General features: G+C 41.2%; 1 protein-coding gene across 1 annotated transcript in view; it reads left to right on the top strand.

The window, feature by feature from the left end:
* Positions 1-18,299, top strand: part of LOC119557261 (zwei Ig domain protein zig-8) — a 152,602-nt gene that overhangs the window by 26,539 nt on the left and 107,764 nt on the right. Inside the window, exon 2 of the mRNA XM_037869946.1 lies at positions 9,973-10,050. The gene's annotated coding sequence lies outside the window, so the exon portion shown is untranslated. The remainder of the gene's footprint in view (positions 1-9,972; positions 10,051-18,299) is intronic.

Genomic DNA, 18,299 nt, shown 5'->3' with positions numbered 1-18,299 from the left:
AAAACCGGGGAAGCCCACTCAGCCGCCCAATCTCCTTGGGTTCTCAGGTTCTCGCTGGGTTTCTGGTTCTCCTAAGGACATCAGGAGCTCGTCCTTTGCCTCCTCGCCCCATTGCGTTTCAAGTGTTAATTTGAGATCCCTGTGGCATAACCAGCACACACACACACGCACACACTTTCCCATCCTGGAGGTGTGATATGTGCCTTCTTTGTAAGGATTGCCAAAAAGGGGAGGAAGAAAGCACACACAGACAGACACAAAGAAGGCAAACGAAGAAGTTGAGTCAACTAGAGAGCCCAGAGTTGATTCCTTTGGCTCAAACGCTGTCAACGCTTCGCTTGCCAGGACCCTTCAACCCAAGCCCCTTCCCATCCGCATCCTTTGTTCCGAGTGCTCCATCATATCACTCCGATCCACCATTCCACCGTCCCCAGCCCAGCTCGAGTGTCTATCTTATTCTGTGTTTGAAGTAGTTTAAAAGCTTCAAATTTTCATCGACATGATTTGACCACGTCAGAGTCCATGGGATGTGGTCCTTGAGAGGGGCAAGAGGAAACGGGAGTGGCAGGACCCAGCCAAGTGTTGGCTGTAATTAGGTAATATAATATATTGAAGTTATTGTGATGACCAATTGGGATAAGTGCGGTGCAGGGGGCACTGTTGTTGCCTCTGATGGCTGAGGGCTGTTGTTGGTCCTTCGATGGTGTGCCGTAGATTTGCTCCTGCCACTGATATGTAATCGATATTGGCTTGTGTTTTCAAATAGAACTTTTGATTAAACACAGCTTCGTTCTACCAGGTTTGGGTAATCAATGTAGGGGTATTATACTTGGTTGAAATTGGCATAGGAATAATAATAGGTGTTTAATTGCAACCTTATTTAACCATAAGTGCATACAATATTCATATACCTTTCCTTTAAATTGATTAATAATTATTATGGATCACAATTGTAGTTCTGAATTTTCTCGAGTTAAAATATTAAATTATTAGCTAAAACTCTGCTCTAACTGGCAATTCATTGAATACCTACAATTATTAAAAACATAACTTACACCAGAGTTTTTGACCATCTATTCTGTACCAACATCGATCTAGCTCCTTTCTTTTAACCATATCCTGTTGGAAAATCACTTTCCACCATTGAATTCACACTTTTCGCATATACTAATGGAATACCAAGCCCGTTGTATGGTATTCAGTGGATCGAATGACAGACCAATCCGTAATGAGCCCCTGTGAAAATCCTCTTCGGGCTTTTCTCGTCAGACTAAATGATTTTTAGGGCTGATCCGGGAGTTTTCAATGACATTGCAGTACCTGGAAATCATCGCCTGGCCGGGGCTTTCTTTAAGCTTTCGCCGAGCCAATGGCATTCGTGTTGGGTTTTTGGCATCGCAGTTTCACGACAAACGTTTGTCAACATTCTTTAAATTGAATTTCAATGGATTTTCCTTTCGCCTGTCAACGCACGCAAACAAAGGCACACGCATTGGTGGGCGACCAGTGGAGGGGGTTGCTGAAAAGGTCACGGGTTACAAGGGTTAGGCAGCTGCCACCCACACCTGCCCATCCCCCCGCTCTTCATCGGCCACCTCCAGCTGACATCCGAACCGGCAAACAAAAAGATCTCACGCAACGGCCCCCTTTTCATCTGGAGCTCACCTGGCTCTTTGATGCACTCGAAAAAATACACCATTAATGAAAATATAAATTAGGAATGTTCCTGCTGAGAGGACAGTAGTTTCAGTTTAAAGTAGGATATATAATATGCATACTAGAAATTAAGAATGGGTTTAGAAAATATGTTTCCAATATGACTTGTACCAAATATTTAAAAAACAAATATAGGGTATATAAACGAAATACCATGAAATTATGTAGGGCGGCCAAAAAGACAGAATCGATTGTATATAAATTAATATTTAATTTTTTCTAAGACTTAATAATACGACTAGAAAAGTTAAAAATAGAAATAAACAAAGAAAAATGTATTAACTATTCTCGAAAAGGAAGTATTTTAGAACAATTCATTTTTGTCTATAAAAGCCCAGAAAATTATTTAAGATATGTTTAAAACTTAATTTGCATAGGTATGTATGTGAAAAACAAAAAACATATATTAAAAATGTATTATCGTTGCATCAAAGACAGACCAATCCTTAATCGACCTATACATATTATAATTTGTAATAAATAATAAATCGAATTTTTTTAGATGTTATAAATGGAATTATAAATTAAAGATCAAGAAAGAAAGCGAATTTGAATCTTTTTGAAGACGATTTTGTTAAGATCTTAGGATGTATTTCAATGATAAATAATATTTACTTAGTATAGATGGTATTTTTATTTTTTCCCCCAACTTTGACTACCTTTTCTCCCAGTGCAGCTGCATAATCCGACGTTTGACTTCGTTTCGGTCAGCGGATGAGAGTGGTTCCAATTTTTTTTGCAGGCACTGCTTGCCTGCGATATTGTTTTGTATAAAGGAATATACTTTGAAGTGCATTAGCGCGTAATTGATTGAATTGAAGTTCCAGTTTCAGCGGCTAACACGCACACAGCGGCTAACACACACACACATGTGGACTCGCATACAGACACACGGGGCGGCCATTTTCGTTTATGGAGCATTTTGTATTTTGTATTTCGTATTTTGTATTTCGTACTTTGTATGTGCGTCGCATGGCAAAGCAGCCTGGTTAGCGACCAAAGCGAAACAGGCATGGAATTTAAATTATGTGAGCCAGCCGGAGAAGCGGAGGGCGGACAAGGGTTAAGGGAGTTGGCCAACATCGGCAACAAAGCGTTAAACATTAAACGCCGTTTGCTGTTCTCTCTTTTGTTCAACTCGACGCTTTAGTAGACGGCTAAAATATCAAAGGCAAAGTCGGTAGCTTCCAGCCAAAATTTAATTTAGCCCTGCTTTCTGAGCCACACAATCAATCAAAATCAAGAAAAAATTTTAACAAAAATATATAGCTATTTTTAAAATCATTTGAGATATAAGAATAGGTTTTTTTTTATCCAAAGAAATGCTTCACAGCTATATAAAAATAACTCACCTTTAACCTCCTTATATATTCGTTATTTTCATGTAGCAAATTTTTTTAAAAATATGTTTCCTTTTGGCCCTTTGGCTTATTTTAAATTCCGTCCAACTTTCAAGTTTTTTTTCTTAAATGTAAAACAAATAGAAAACAATATCAATTTGGCTTTGGAATTACCCTGAGCCCAGCTTGTTGAATAAGCCCCTTTGGCTGCCATTCAAACCTTTTGTAAACAAGGCCTTCGAGCACATTTGCTCTTCACCTGTGAAAATCGAAAGGCTTTTACAGATTTATCAGTGCAAATTCTTGCAATACACGCATTTTTTTCACTTAAAAAAAAATGGGCTGAAAATCCGAGCAAATCGCCGCAAATTTGCCACATATCCATGGATTGCTTAAGTAATTAAATGGCAGAGTTATGTGCTCCACTAGCAGCCATGTATTTGCCTATCCATCGAGTGCAGTGCCAAAGGCAGAAGTCGGCTGCCATGCATAATAGTTTTCAGCTCAAAGTGCAAAAAATGCAGAGGAAAAGATACGAAATGAACTGCAACAGTGTGCGGACAAAAAATAAATAAATAAACGAACTTCATAACAATTTCCACTCGGGCTGAGATTGAAAATCGATCGATGTGGTTGATTGAGTGGTCGAGTGGGGTAAAAGGGGGTGTGTGTCATCAAATCTGAATATTTTACCAGTTTATCATTTCCACTTTTACCGTAAGAGGGCACACACACACACAAAGTCGGGTCAAAACCTAAATATAAATAATTAAGGTAATTCCGTTGCCTGGATGTGCGAACTTGTCTATGCGAAGGACTCTTAAAATGTCATCAGGAAGGTGAAATGAGCAGACACTTGCAAGCATATCCGGTGGCACAATGGAAAAATCCCACACAGGCAAACTCAATTAAAAACCGATTGATAGGGGAGAACCTTCACGTAAAGTGTCTGCACTCGAACAAGTATTATACTTATTGCGTGAGTAAATAAGCCCTGTAGCCCAGCATATGCTCGATGGCATTATTTATAACTGAGCAGACTTCGCCATATGGTGGCCCTAGAATACGGAATCCAAAAGGGGCTAGAAAGGGTCAGACGGGTGGCCACTGGAGGCGGATTTGCGAATGCAAAGTTGATAATAATTAGATTGATTACGATGGGCGAAGGGACGGCAGGGCGGATTATTCGCCACACACTCGACCAGCTGAAGCTGCTCAACGAGGAACTCACCCAGCTGAACTTGGGATTATGGCCATATGCACAATATTTACTTCACTACAAATTCCAGACACAAAAAGTTCCTCGTAAAGTTCGGTGTCGGAAATTGTGTTAATATTTTATACGCACCCCCCTTGTTTTTGCAACTATTTTATTTGACTTGAGGGTGGGCATGGGAAGACAGGTTTATGTCTAAGCCAGATTGTTTTGGGTTTGCTTAATTGCAGCACCAAAAATATGTTATGTGGATATATATTTACTTAAATATCTTACTACGAAAATTGGTTGGTTTTTTTTTAAGCAAATAGGAACAGGTTCTAAAAGTCAACTAATTAAATTGTTCGATTGCAAACCTTTAAGATCAATAGCTTTAAAATATTAAACAGCACTTCACATTTGAAATCAATATTATAAGAAACCCTTAATTCAACTTACCTAAAGGGGGAGTATTCTTGACAAAAATCGGAATAGCATTTTTCCGCCCTAAAAATTCGGTGTTTTGGCTGCTAAAATAAAAATAAACTTCAGAATGTGGAATGGCATACCTCGTTAAGCTCGTTGTTTAAATTCCAATCCATTGGCATTCGAACCTGAAAATTTTTAACTTGTCACATTTTTCGCAAAAAAGACGATGCTCCCCCTTACAAAAAATGCGAAAATTGGTCAAGAAACAAATTTCCCTCAGAGTGATAGGGATCGTTAGCATTTTTAGCAAGCTGTTCAGAACAGTCGGTCTTTTAGCTGTTCGCCTTGATTTGACTAAACTACGATTGAAAAGCTGGAAAGGAAAATCGTGTTTTTGACTAAAATTGTAATTCCATTTTTCGCCCTAAAATTGCAGTTTTTTGGCTGCTGTAAAGAAAATATACGTCAGATCGGGGAATGTCATATCTCGTTGAGCTCGTTGTTTAAATTCCAATCCATTGGCATTCAAACCTGGAAATTTTTAACTCTTCACATTTTTCGCAAGAAAGACGATGCACCCCCTCACAAAAAATGCGAAAATTGGTCAAAAATTAAATTTCCCTTAAAGTGATAGGGATCGTTAGCATATTTAACAAGCTGTTCAAAGCAGTCTGTCTTTTAGCTCTACGCCTTGATTCGACAAAACTACGATTGAAAAACTGGAAAGAAAAATCGTATTTTTGATTAAAATCTGAATCTCGTATTTTCGACTAAGAATTCAGTTTTTTGGGTGCTATAAAAAAAGTAAAAGTCAGACGGAGGAATGTCATACCTCGTTGAGCTCGTTGCTTAATTTCCAATCCATTTGCATTCAAACCTGAAAATTTTTTACTTTTCACATTTTTCGCAAAAAAAACGATCCACCCCCTTACCAAAAATGCGAGAATTGGTCAAAAAATAAATTTTCCTTTAAATGATAGGGATCGTTAGCATATTTAGCAAGCTGTTCAAAACAGTCGGTCTTTTAGCTGTACGCCTTGATTTGACCAAACTACGATTAAAAAACTGGAAATTTTTGACTAAAATCTGAATCTCGTATTATTGACTAAAATCGCCCTAAAAATTCAGTTTTTTGGCTGCTATAAAGAAAGTAAACGTTTTTCTGACGCCCCTTTAAGAATCCTCCCCTTTCCCCCTTTAATGCGCGTTTGAACTCGTGCAGCCACGTCACCTCCCGATCGGCCGACCCGAATGACCTCCGGCTGAAATGCAGCGGCATTCGAGGGTCGCGATGACGGAGGACATCGGAGGACATCGCAGGACATCGGGGGACGTGATGTCAGGGAGTCAGATGCAGGCGCCGTGGCAAGTGATGCGTGTGGTAAATGCTGCAGGACACCCCCGGCACATCCAGGCTGTCCGTTTATTTTTTCGCCCGTTTTTCAGTTTTCAGTTTTCTGTTTTTTTTTTGTTTTTGCAAAGCCATCGGGCTTCAGACAGGCCCGCCAACGCTCGTTACAAATCATTTTAATGCGGTTACACACCGCCACTGAAAGCGGCCCTCAATCCTGCCTGCTGGCAGCCAGGCAGCCAGGCATCCTGGCCTGGAAGGACCACGACCAGGAGCAGGAGCAGGACCTCCGTAGCCATCGCCCACAACCGCATCATGTAAATAAAAATTATGAAAAGTTGTCGCGGCAGCGCGTGGCAAAATTCCACATAAGTATGCATTTAAAAATAATTTATGGCAAACGAGAAGGAATGAATCGGCGGCGGTGGGGTGAGCGGCTGGATGGCTGAGGAGTTTCCTTTAAATGGACACAGTCGGCAGGACAAAGTGCGCTTAATGAGGCTCAACGCAACAACATGCCGCAATATGGTGGGCGGAGGACGGAGGACGTGCCGTTTAAACACACACAATGCAGCAGCAGCAGCAGCCTTAGCATTTTCCATCTGCTTATTTTTCACCATTTTCCCCATCACAATTTTCACTTGAATTTCCAGCACTTAAAGCCGAAAGTCCCTGTTTCGGGGGTTTACGGGGGGGTTCTGGGGCGCTCTGCGGTCCATCAGGATCAACGTTTTGGGATTAATTAATGATGCCGAACGTCCATTGGCCCATTGTCCTTTGTCCGCTCAAGCTGCTTCATGTATGAAAAATGTGCATAAAATATGAGCGTTAAATATTTATAAAACCCCACTACACATGCGTTTCCAGTGGCGTTAACTGTCATTGCAGTTTGCGGCTTTTTAAAAATATGGCCGCTCTTTAAGCGGCTCTCCTGTTTCACAAATATTCGTGGGAGTCCCGGGGTCCTGAGACCCGAGTCCTTTTGCGTCCTGCCCTAGAGCCGGCAGCGTAGAAATTACATTACATTTTACAAGCGACATGGGGCGTTCGTTCGCAGGACACCCAGGACACTCAGGCCATCCAGGCCAATAACAAACAACTGGGGGCGTTCAGTCTTCGCTAGCCGGCACGGAAATTTAAAATATTAACATAAATTTGTACAATGAGGCAACAATTTTCAGCCAGACAGGACGAAATACAAGGAGCTCCAAAAGAGGGCGTTGGACGACTGTGTGACAGGGGCGTGGCAGCTCCTTTGGCTCCTTCTGCTCCTTGGCGGGTGTTAAATATTTTGTAATAAGCACAATAAACCAAAAAACGAAACAAGCTCGAAATTTATTCACCAAACTCTCGGCAAGGCAGAATGTACACTGTGTATGTGGCGGGGGAGGGGAGTGTGCGGTTCAGGATACGGCAGACTGCCTGATAATGGTTCAATTATTTTTCCGCCCTATTTAACTGCAAGTAAAACGGTATTTTGCTGGCGTTCTGGACAAAAGCCCCCACCCCCGGCGACGACTACTACACGCTACCATCATTTTCATCCACAATGGCCAGCCAACCTCAACGCTACCCGGATATGTTGGACAATTTTCCGGCCATAGACGAGAGGAGACACATTTGCCACCTACAATACACGACCCTCGTTGGCTTTGCCAACCGCAAAAATTTGTCACACGTCATATATGGCCGGCCACGCCCCCAGCCCTTTCTTTCTTTTTTCTTTTTGAGGGCAACGCCCCACCGCCCACGACTGCCGACCGAGTGGAACAAAGCGCTTTATACATACATATATATGCCCCATTGTCAGCCCGTTAAATGCGACTCAATTGGTTTGCCACTGTTCGTTCAAGTCCCTCAAAGGATATCCCTGACTGACCTCTCAAAAACAACACAGAAGGTCCCTGCAGATATAGATCCTGCAGGATTCGCACTGGCAGGCGTCAGCTCCACAACTCGAAGTAATTATCAAATTATTAATGATGGTGATGGGCCATTGGAGGCGTCGACAAGGGCTGTCCAGTATTCCCACAGATAAAAAAATATTAAGATCATCAATCATATCCTCATTTATACATAGTTATAAAATACTAAACATGATATAGCACACATATATCATATCATATCATATATCAAATTATATATTATATCACATTTCATATCATATATCATATAATATATCATATATCATATCATATATCATATCATATATTATATCAAATATATGTTAGCTTCCAGCTTTCCCTTAAAATATCATCAGATAATATAATTAATGCTTATGTCAAGATCAATTGGCTATACAGAACTTTAATTGTCCATTACACAAATGTAAATTGATATTGAAAATGGTATTTGTTCAAAAAAAAGTAATATCCAAAGTAAGGAACATGATGTTTTTGCTCCTTCGTTTAAACGGCTATGGAATTTCATCACAACGATTATAATATCTCATCAATTTTGAACGGTGCACTTGGTTCTGGGTGCTTGGACAGTGGTTCTGGCCAAATTGCAAATGATTTTGAAACGCCTAGGCATTTAACATTAATTAACATTAATATAGCCATCCTGCCACGCTGGCTGCCCAGCCAGCAGCACTCGAGGAGTTGTCCTGCCAGGACTCAAGGATCTGGGGTCAGCAGGATGCGGATGAGGATGGCGACTCGAAACTCGAGGCCCTAATAACTCAGTTAAACAGCTTATGGGCAATTTAAGGGCCGCAAAGTGTGGAGGGGAAGGGCCAGTGCCTCCAAACCCACCAAACCCCAGATCCGCTGTCGTTTCCTGTGTGCACTTTTGAAATTCTTTGCGGATACAGAAATTTAATTTCCTTTGTAGCGCTTTTATTGCTATTTATTATTATGATTATTATGTAGCACTATAGACATTTTGTCGGCCCCGTGTTTGCCGGACTCCAATCGACTCCGGCCATCCCAACGTTATGACGGTCATAAATTTGTTTGCTCGCCCCGCTCATTGTGCTGCTATGGTGGATGGTGGATATGGATGGTGGATGGTCGATAGTGGATGGTGGATGGTCGATAGTGGATGGTGGATGGTCGATGGCGAGAAGGGTTCGATATGCAAACAACAATATTTGCGCAAATTGTTTGGATCCCCGCTCGGGGGGCTGTAAAATTGATGCCCACTGTTGCTTCGCCTGATTATGTTGGGCATTGTGTGTCCAACTGCTTGTAAAACTATAAAGTTTCATGATTTATCTGAATTCGGCACTCGGGCCATGGAATATTGAAAATGGCTCACTCCCTTGCTGGCTTCTCGGAACCCAAAGTGTCTTTAATCTGAAAAATAAGTGTCATTCTCTTAGGCCTTCATATTTATTCTTTTTAAGTGAGGTATTTTAATATTTCATCACTTGGGATTGTTGATATTATTTTTTAAGTGCATCTATATAGATATACCTGCATATTTCCAATACCCTATAAAGTGACATACCTCTGAAAGTAGAATTATCCAAAAATCTTCATTTTAAAAACTATATAGAACGATTTTAAAGAAACAAGCCCCAAAAAGTTTGTGATGGATCTAGCTGATCCATTTCATAAAAATTAAAATGAATCACAACTTTGTTTGAGAACAATTGTTTGGAGGTATAAAGGGAGACTTCATTTTCCACAGGCATATATTCCATGGCAGTGAAGTGTTCGTGCTCTGCGGAATTTATAAGATTTTTTGGGGGATTTTTGAAGTGTGCGTCCTTGCCGGCGGCTGGTAAAATGGGAGCGTGATTGCGAATCTTTTTGGGGAGTCCCACCCGAACCCTTGACTCACACTCATACTTATTGCGAACTTACCCGCAGGCACTCTAAATTAAACCGCAAAATATTCGCATATGTATATTCCTGGGCGGCCATTTTGGGATCTCGCAGCTTGAGCCAGGTCATAATTTCTCTTCTCATCTTGTTTTTCCCTTCTTTTTGCAGGCCCGCCCAAGGACGAGTCCGAATACCCAAAATACCGAGCGGCAGAAAAAGTAAAAACCACAAGAGCTCTGCAGACGGGTAAGTTTCAGACCATCGGGGAGCGGCCTCGGCTCGATAATGAAGTTGAATGTGTTGACAAGTTTATTTGCTTAATTTTTGTTCGGCACGCCATTTTTGAGATTCCATTGGAGGCGACGGAGGGCGATGGGCGTGGGTCGTGGGGCTCTTGGGGCTCTTGGGGCCCGTTTCCCAAAAGAGGCCGCCGGGAGTGGCTCAGGTCCAAGTTTTCAGCTCCCAGTTCCAAGTTCCCAGTTCCCCGGGGGGCGGCTTAATACATTCGACGCGGGGCGCGGCCCGCTGACAGGCACCCTCCATCACAATGATGAGTCGTTGATAAATACGAAACGAGGTTATGTACACGCCGGTAGGGGGCGTCTGAAACAAGTTCAATGCGATCCAAAGGGAAGGGTTCTCGGCAGGCCTTTCGGCAGGTGGGGCCTTTTTGGTTCAGGGGCTTGGTCCTTGAACTCACTCATTTTACTCTAGTGATTTTACCAGCGCAAATAAGTGGTTATTCCTGAAAGTCATGTGAAAGTTTTTAAGCCAACCAACCCCTCACTTTCACACACACACACACATGTCCGCTGCAGATATGCATTATAGCCATTTGCCATGCTTAAAATTTAGAGGGTTCTAACACCACAATCCTATAGAGCAGAGTTTGGGCTTACAAATTATTTGCAAAGCCGATTAAAAAACATAGAAAATGTTTATATTTAATTTAAACGTAAATCAACCAACATTGGTTGAAACGAAAATTGAATTATCCGTTTTGTAAAAGATTTATAAAATGATTGTTGCTGCTTTATAAAACAGGGACCGTAGTTTTATCCATAATAAGCGATATAGAATTTATGGAGTTGGGATTATAAACACTTGTATGAGATAGGCATTTGGTCAAATATATTGAGTATTTATAAGGATTAGATTACGTAGGAAGATAAGAATAATAAAGATGATAACTGGCGTCCGAACAGAGACTGTGGGTTGATTGGGAAAGAATGGAAGTTTGTAAAAACATTGGGTAGCTATATTTTTATTTATATATATTCATTTATGTACAAACTGTAGCCCTGTCGAGAACAAGATGCAAGTGGTAAGTGCAGAAATCAAGACGTGAAGTGGCGCTCGAGCAGGGACCCTACACCTAGTACTTTTCAAGTGCTACGAATAGCCCCCACCCGTCGTTCCCAGAATCTAGAAAACCTACTCATCGCTCCGTACCCCCAGCCCCTTCTGGCTGACCCCGTGGTTGGCTTTGTGCGGCCAATTAGAACGTTTTGACGCCGCCTCGGGTCACTTTGCGTGCCATTTGCTTATTTTGCTTTATGCATTTCATTTCCCAAATTGCGGTCATAATTTTGTAGCCCACGGGTTGCCCTTTGTGGCGAAGAGGTCTGTCTGATTCACTGTTCGCGTTTGCCAATCTGAAAATTGAAAAGCTCTCAATTTTAGTGGACCTAATTACTTGAAAAAATATTCAGCATCATTCCAAACTTTGTTATTCGATATATGGAAACCATTCAAAATAAAACGCAGTAGCTTATAGAGGCCACTTAAAATATAGAGTATCCAGTAGACGGCTGGCTCTGGCATTTGAGCTCTGCCCTTTTTCACCGTTTGTTTGTGAAAGTAATAAAATAATTATTAATTATGAACTGGCATAAGCACACATTTACATACATGAGGGCTCTATTTGCGGCGTGTGTAAATATTTAATTTGAGCATTGTGGGGAATGACCTGGCAATGGGCGCCGAACATGTTCGTTTATCGATTGAAGTGGCGGGCCAAACCTTAGAGGTTAAATCAAAAAACACACCGGTTACGAGAACACAAAAACCCTAGAGCAGTGCGTATGAGCATCACGTATACGGCCCATGTGCCCATGTACATTCTGCTGACAAAACGAGCGGTTAAGGGAAAACCGAAAGGCCAATTACTTATGCCAGAGGCAAAGGAAGCCAGGGGCGCATTAAGTACATTATGCACTCGGTGCTGCTTTTGCTCCTGCTCCTGCTACTGTTCCTGTCACACAAGCTGCCAGGATCATCTGGGTCCTGCGAGGGCGGACGTAACTGGCAACTGGCAACTGGCAACTGGCAGCTGCATATATTAGCCAAGTTTCGCCCCCGTTCTAGGCCCTCACGTTTTCGTTTCGATTCGTTTGGTCTCGTCGCCGCGCAGTTCGTTACACTCCTTCCTGTGCGAGGCATGTTCTGGATGGCTAGAAATCTGGGAGGCTAGGAGCCAGGATTCAGCCTGGCCAGAAAACCCGATCCACACCCACATCACCTCGACCGAGGCCAGCCACGCCTCGAAGTTCGCTCAACGGAAACGGAAATAATTTGTCATTTTATTTCTATTTTATGATTATTTATTTTATTCCAACATTCTGCTTGGGCTCAAGGATATTTGCTCTGCGAGGGTGGTTTGAGGGATAGACGGCCGCAGGACTTGCACACTTGCTCACACATACATTAGCATTAGTTTTTGGCCACGCTAACGGACTTCCGTCAGCCGTCAAGCGTTGCGGGCGACTTGCGTTTCAAGTGCCACAAATTGTTGCATGCTTTTTGGGGCCTGTCCGTTCCCATGTCCTTTTTGCTGTGGGCCCGGCACAGTGTAGCTCTCCCAGCTAATAACTATATTTTCCCCAAAGAGCTCTGTACAAATCACTTAAGTCTACAAAAAAGTATACAAAGTTACAGAAGTTTTTAGTTGATTTGTGTAGAGGTGTCTAAAAGTATGCAACAATTTTGTTGGAAGCCGAAATTCCTATGGATTCATTCTGAAATCCAAACTACTTTTTACACCAGCATACGTTTAGACAGCTTTTTAACTGACTTTGTAACACTACTAATTTCCAAAGGTACAGATATTTTAGGTAAAAGTGCTTAAAAGTCTGCAACAATTTAAACAAAAATTATCCGATTCATACCGAAAATCGAACTCATTAACACAGCAAAATTTAAGACAACTTGTTAACTGACTTCGCAACACTAGTAATTTCTGTGCATCTTTTTACTTGTTTCCCAACACTGGTGTACATCAAATTTTTGTTTATTCTACAACTCACAGTTTCGCCTGCCAAATGAAAATCATAAATTAAATTTATACAAATCATAGATTTTACTTTTCATAGTTAAACCCAATTTATAAGCTTTTACATGCAATTCAAAACTGCAGCGTTTAAAAATATAAATCCAATTCACAGCTTACACTCATCATCTTTACTTTTTAGCACTTATATTGGCATTTCCATAATACATTGCGTACACAAATAATATTTGCGAATGGCACTCTTAATTTTTTTTTATTTATTTCTGCTGTCAATGAATTGCTGACCAAAAATATATTCATATATATATTTTATATGCATTTAGCAGTGAGATGAATGAAAGCAACGATTTAATCGATTTTTATTCAGTCTTGACTATCATTTCTGGCCATTTGTGAAAATCGTTTATAATTTTTTTTATATGTAAACATATATTTTTTTCTCCAGTTTTGTTTGACATTTTAAGTGATTATATTTAACGACCAATTGAGCTTACATTGCCTGCGCAGTTTTGTAAGTGCAAAGGCGATTGGTTAATTGTGCAATTATTGGCGGATTTAACTTGGGGCCATAACCACTGTGCCGGGGCTATATCTATGCTGGTGGCGGGTTTATCTGGAACTCCCCCCCCCCTTTTCAGGAGCTGTCTGCCACTTTTCATAGGCTATCGCTTACTTGCGCATACTTAGTGGGCAGCCGGCAGTCGCCTTGTTGTTCATGTCACATTCCCGCTTTTTCTGCTTTTTTCTTTATTTTTTGTTAGCTGTGTTTTGACCACATTGCTGTCGTCGTCGTCGTCGTCCTTGTTTGTTGGCTTGTTCAACAATCTCGTGCGTAATTTCCACCCCACCCTGCGAACCGAAAGTGTGTTTGTTGTCACTTTATTTATGGGCTCGCTTAGGCTGTCCCCGGTGCGAGTCCGAGGAGTCCAAGTTTCAGTTGTGGTTCAGGTTTAGTTTCGCATCCAGTTACGCACCCTGAACGCCCCACTTTCACATCCCGATTCTGCTGCTGACCACTGATACAGTGATTTTTCATGCGATGATTAATTAACTAAAGTCCAGGCCCGTCTGGCCATCCTCTTCAGTTCTGGCCATTATTTAGGCCCATAAATATTTAGGCCAGGTCTGGAAAAGTGGGTGGTGAGCCTAGGTGAGTGGGCAAGCTGGCGGCGTGTTTAATTTCCACTCGAGCACCTTCAACACGCCGCTGAAAAATGCAAAGCAAATTGAAAAAAAACATAAAAAAAATATGAGAAAAAAGCGGGGAAAATACATAACGAAGAGCAAAGCGAATTACTCTTAATGAGTTGGAAAATGCAAACAAAGAGCTGCATAAAGTTGGCTGAAATCGTCCAGCCCAAGTCGACTGTTGGCCAAAAGTGTGCTGAATAAAAAATGAACGCCTGCCTATATTTTCTTTTTTTCTTGGCCAGGAAGCGCGGCCAAAGCGGCCGGATATTACAATACAAAACGAGCGGCCAAAAAGGAATCAAATTAATGCAAACAGTTGAGTGAAAACTATAGGGCCTTGTCGACCGGAAGGGGGGCGTGGGCGACCCCCCAGTGAAGCGACAACTTTGCGTCGACTTTCTGGCACATTGTTTGCATTATATTTGAATATTATTAACAGAAAAAAAAGAAAAAAAATGTGGAAAAACCTCGAGTGGCTGAAGAAATCCTTAGAGAAGTTGTCAAAGGACAGCGTATACCCTGGAAGTCAAAGAAATCGAAAGGAATGCCGGGCAGCCCATTGAATCATCCATGACTTTGAGCCCAAGGAATTTCTCTCCTCTGCCGGGAATGCAATAATCAAAGATGGCACAGAGCAATCAGTTCGGTTTTAGCCTTTGCAAGTTCATGCTCGAAGGTGAAAAGACAACACAATGCAGCCACTTTTGGCCTCTAGCCCTCAAGTCTGGACTCGAACTCGAACTCCGGCTAGGAATCAGAATCGGAATCGGAATCCCTGCCTCTTTGTGGGCCCAGTTGCGTTGACAAATGCCATTGCCATGGCGTCCTCTGTTGGGCCCTTCATAATGGATGCCTTCATTTCCGCTTCCGAATGCTGTTGCTCCACGGACCGACCTCCGTGATCCACAAGTACAGGGAGAAAAAGCCATTATTAGGTCGTGATTCCCCCACTCAAGATGTAATGCCCGCAAGAATGTCAGCTTTCTGAGCTTCTCAGGCGGCTATAAATGGAATATTGCAGAAAAAAATGTTTCTTTTAAACTCATAGTTCATAAATACCCAGCTGGCTCGCATTTAAGACGATTTAAGGCACACAAGCCACTTGAAAATTCTTTTTTTAAGTCTAACAAAATAACTCTATACATATGGAATGCATTATTAATTTCCAGTCGATTCGTTTTTAATCCTTCATTTATTTATTTGTAGGGTATTTTTGGTAAAAAAGTAATGTTAAACCTTTAAAATTGAAAATTAAAGAGTTTAGGTAGAACGTTTTTTAAATAAAGATCTTTACTGAGCCATTATAAGAAGGAAAAGCTGTTAAAAAAGAGTGTTAGTACTTAAGAATTATAAGGATTATTGCCAAAAACAACAAGTATTTGCTCGTTTAGTTCTAAATTCAATTTCAATTTGGTTGAGATATTTTGAAAGAAAGTGTAATGACTTGATCATTATGATATGTATAATAATATGATAGTATAAATGATCATTATAGCTAATTCCAACCAAAATTCATATAGAGGTGTCACAGAAACCATTTCCAAATCACGCAGACAATTTAAAACCATCCAAGTAGTAGGGTTTGGAAGCAATTTTTTTAAAATTATATACAATAACTGCTGAAACGCATATCAAATTGGTGACTCGGGGGAATTGATGGCTTGATTTTCAGGCCCAGCGTACATTTATAATTTTTTCCCACGTTTTAAACGTTTCGAATTTAAAATGCACATTAAAGTTGAGGAAACTATGTTCAGAAACCTCTCCTTTTTTCCAGCGTATGCGAGGTGGGGGTTTCAATCAAAGCCCCAGTCATGCCGCTGACCAGTTTGGGTTCTGGCCAGTTCATTTTCGCTGGCCACTTGAGCAGCTCCATGAGTTGCCAGATGCCAGATGCCACATGCGGCCGCTGCTCGGCTGTTTAATAAAAAAAATTGCTTTCTAACACACAAACACTCGCATGCGATGCGATGCGATACTTGTCGGCAGTGATGAGGATGCTCGGATGCTCGGATGCTCGGACTTTTGGACTGCAGGACTCTGGGACTAGGACTCTGGGACTCTAGGATGGCAACAGCTGCGGCTGCCATAGTTGAAAGCACTTAATTATGTGCGAACATTTTGTGTAGCATACTTCAAGGCCATCGCCGAGACAGGGACGGCAAAGGGGGGGCCATGGGTCGACAGTCATTTATAATCGCCAGTGCTCATGGCCTGCCACGCCTACCCCAAACCGCCACACACCACCAAAATGTGGCAAGGTCAGACCTTCGTGTCCCCCTCAGCCCCATGTAAATCAAAGACACTTTTTGGTCACTTTATCAGTCAACAGAAGTCTGATTGAGTTTTTGTGGGGGAGCTGAGGTTGGCCGCTATGTCAATGCAGCTATTTCTGGGCGCACGGCGGCTTTGAGGCAATTATTCCAGTACTCTGACTTGCGGGGTGGTCGAAAATGCAAATGGAGGTCAGGCAAATGGGTGTGTGATTTCCGGTGCAGCACAAATATCTTTAAAGTGCATTCAAGAAGTTAAAAATGCATATCAATCCAAGGTTTTCTTATTACTTGACTTGTTTTAGGGGGATAAATAAGCCACTAGGGTACTAAAATCACTTATAAAGGTGTCTAAAAGTATGCAGCGAAAAAGTTTACGTTTCTAATATATTATTGCATACTTTTAGGTACCATTTAGAGGGAATTTCAAAACCCTTCTTTAAAGAAGTAATATTTTTTTATAACTATCTGGAGTTTGTTTAACTTAAGAATCTTTAAATTATGAAGTCTCAAAGTCTTCTCCTTCCTCTTTTTTAACATCTTTAGAGCTTCTCAGAAGTGGTCCAGATTTTGTTGACTTAATTTGTGACCTCCTCGCTTATCCTGTTGCTCTGACTTCCCCGTAGTCCCTCTTTTCCCGAACCCAACCCCTTCCAATCCAAAACTCTTAGCCATCCTCGTCTCAAACTCCTTGAAAGTGAATCGCTGTCGCGCACATCCCGAAAATTGTGAAGTGCTCTCCGCAGTCGACGCTGTTTATAAACATTTTTATTTGCACATTTGTTTTATGGGGCATTTGCTTTGCTTTCCGGATGATGCACTTGTTCTGGCCGCCGCCTCTCCCTCACTTGCAGTTTTGGGACTCGCTTTTGCTTGTTCGCTTGTTGATGTTGCAACTGCCACAAAAAGAAGAGGCGAAAGTCAGAGGGGTATTGCCACGACCTATAGGTACCCAGTATTCGGGAGTGGCAGCTCTATAAATAGAGACATTACACCATAAACAACACAATTTGATATCCAATAAAAAATTATGATGATTAGTCGTCGGACTTTAAGTCAAGATTTTTTTAAGATTTTTAAAATGCTTTCGTAAAATCATAATTATTCATATATTAAAGTATTATTATAATTTTTTATAGAAAATTTATAGAAAAATTATAGCAAATCACAAATCGACCAAAATTGGATTTTTAAAAAACGATTTCATATAAATTCCCACGTTTTTTAATGAGTATAAAGATAATACCTGAAATATATGTTTGATTATATCAATTTGAAACAAAAATTATGTTCAAAGTAAAATTTGAGTTCTATTATAATCCCTATACTATGATATAAGAATATTAAATTGAATACCTTTACATTTTCAACAATTTCTTATACATATTACTACTTCCACTTTTGGGAAACTAGTTTCAGAACCTTTTTTAGATTTTCTCAATCACATCATCCCCCTAAAATCTCAGATCCCAGGATGTATAAAGTGGGTGGGTGAGCGATGGCCAAAAACAAGCTGTGCATAAAAACAAATGGCAAAGGGCGTGGCAGCGCCATGCCGATGATTGTCGGAGTGCTTTATTCGATTTTGGACCCCGGCAATGGGATCCGTTGTTTTGCTTTAATTTGCAATGGCGTGGTAAATCGTTCATCATAAATGTCAAGAGATTTTCAGAGAGGATTACGATGCTACGGAATGGTGTGGCACAGAACCACTGCATCGTGCAATACGGATGTGGCAGGGT

This window comes from Drosophila subpulchrella, chromosome X (assembly GCF_014743375.2).
Source record: "Drosophila subpulchrella strain 33 F10 #4 breed RU33 chromosome X, RU_Dsub_v1.1 Primary Assembly, whole genome shotgun sequence".
Lineage (NCBI taxonomy): Eukaryota > Metazoa > Arthropoda > Insecta > Diptera > Drosophilidae > Drosophila > Drosophila subpulchrella.
The sequence above is the reverse complement of the archived record's forward strand: the minus strand, read 5'-3'. Positions and strand labels throughout refer to the sequence as shown.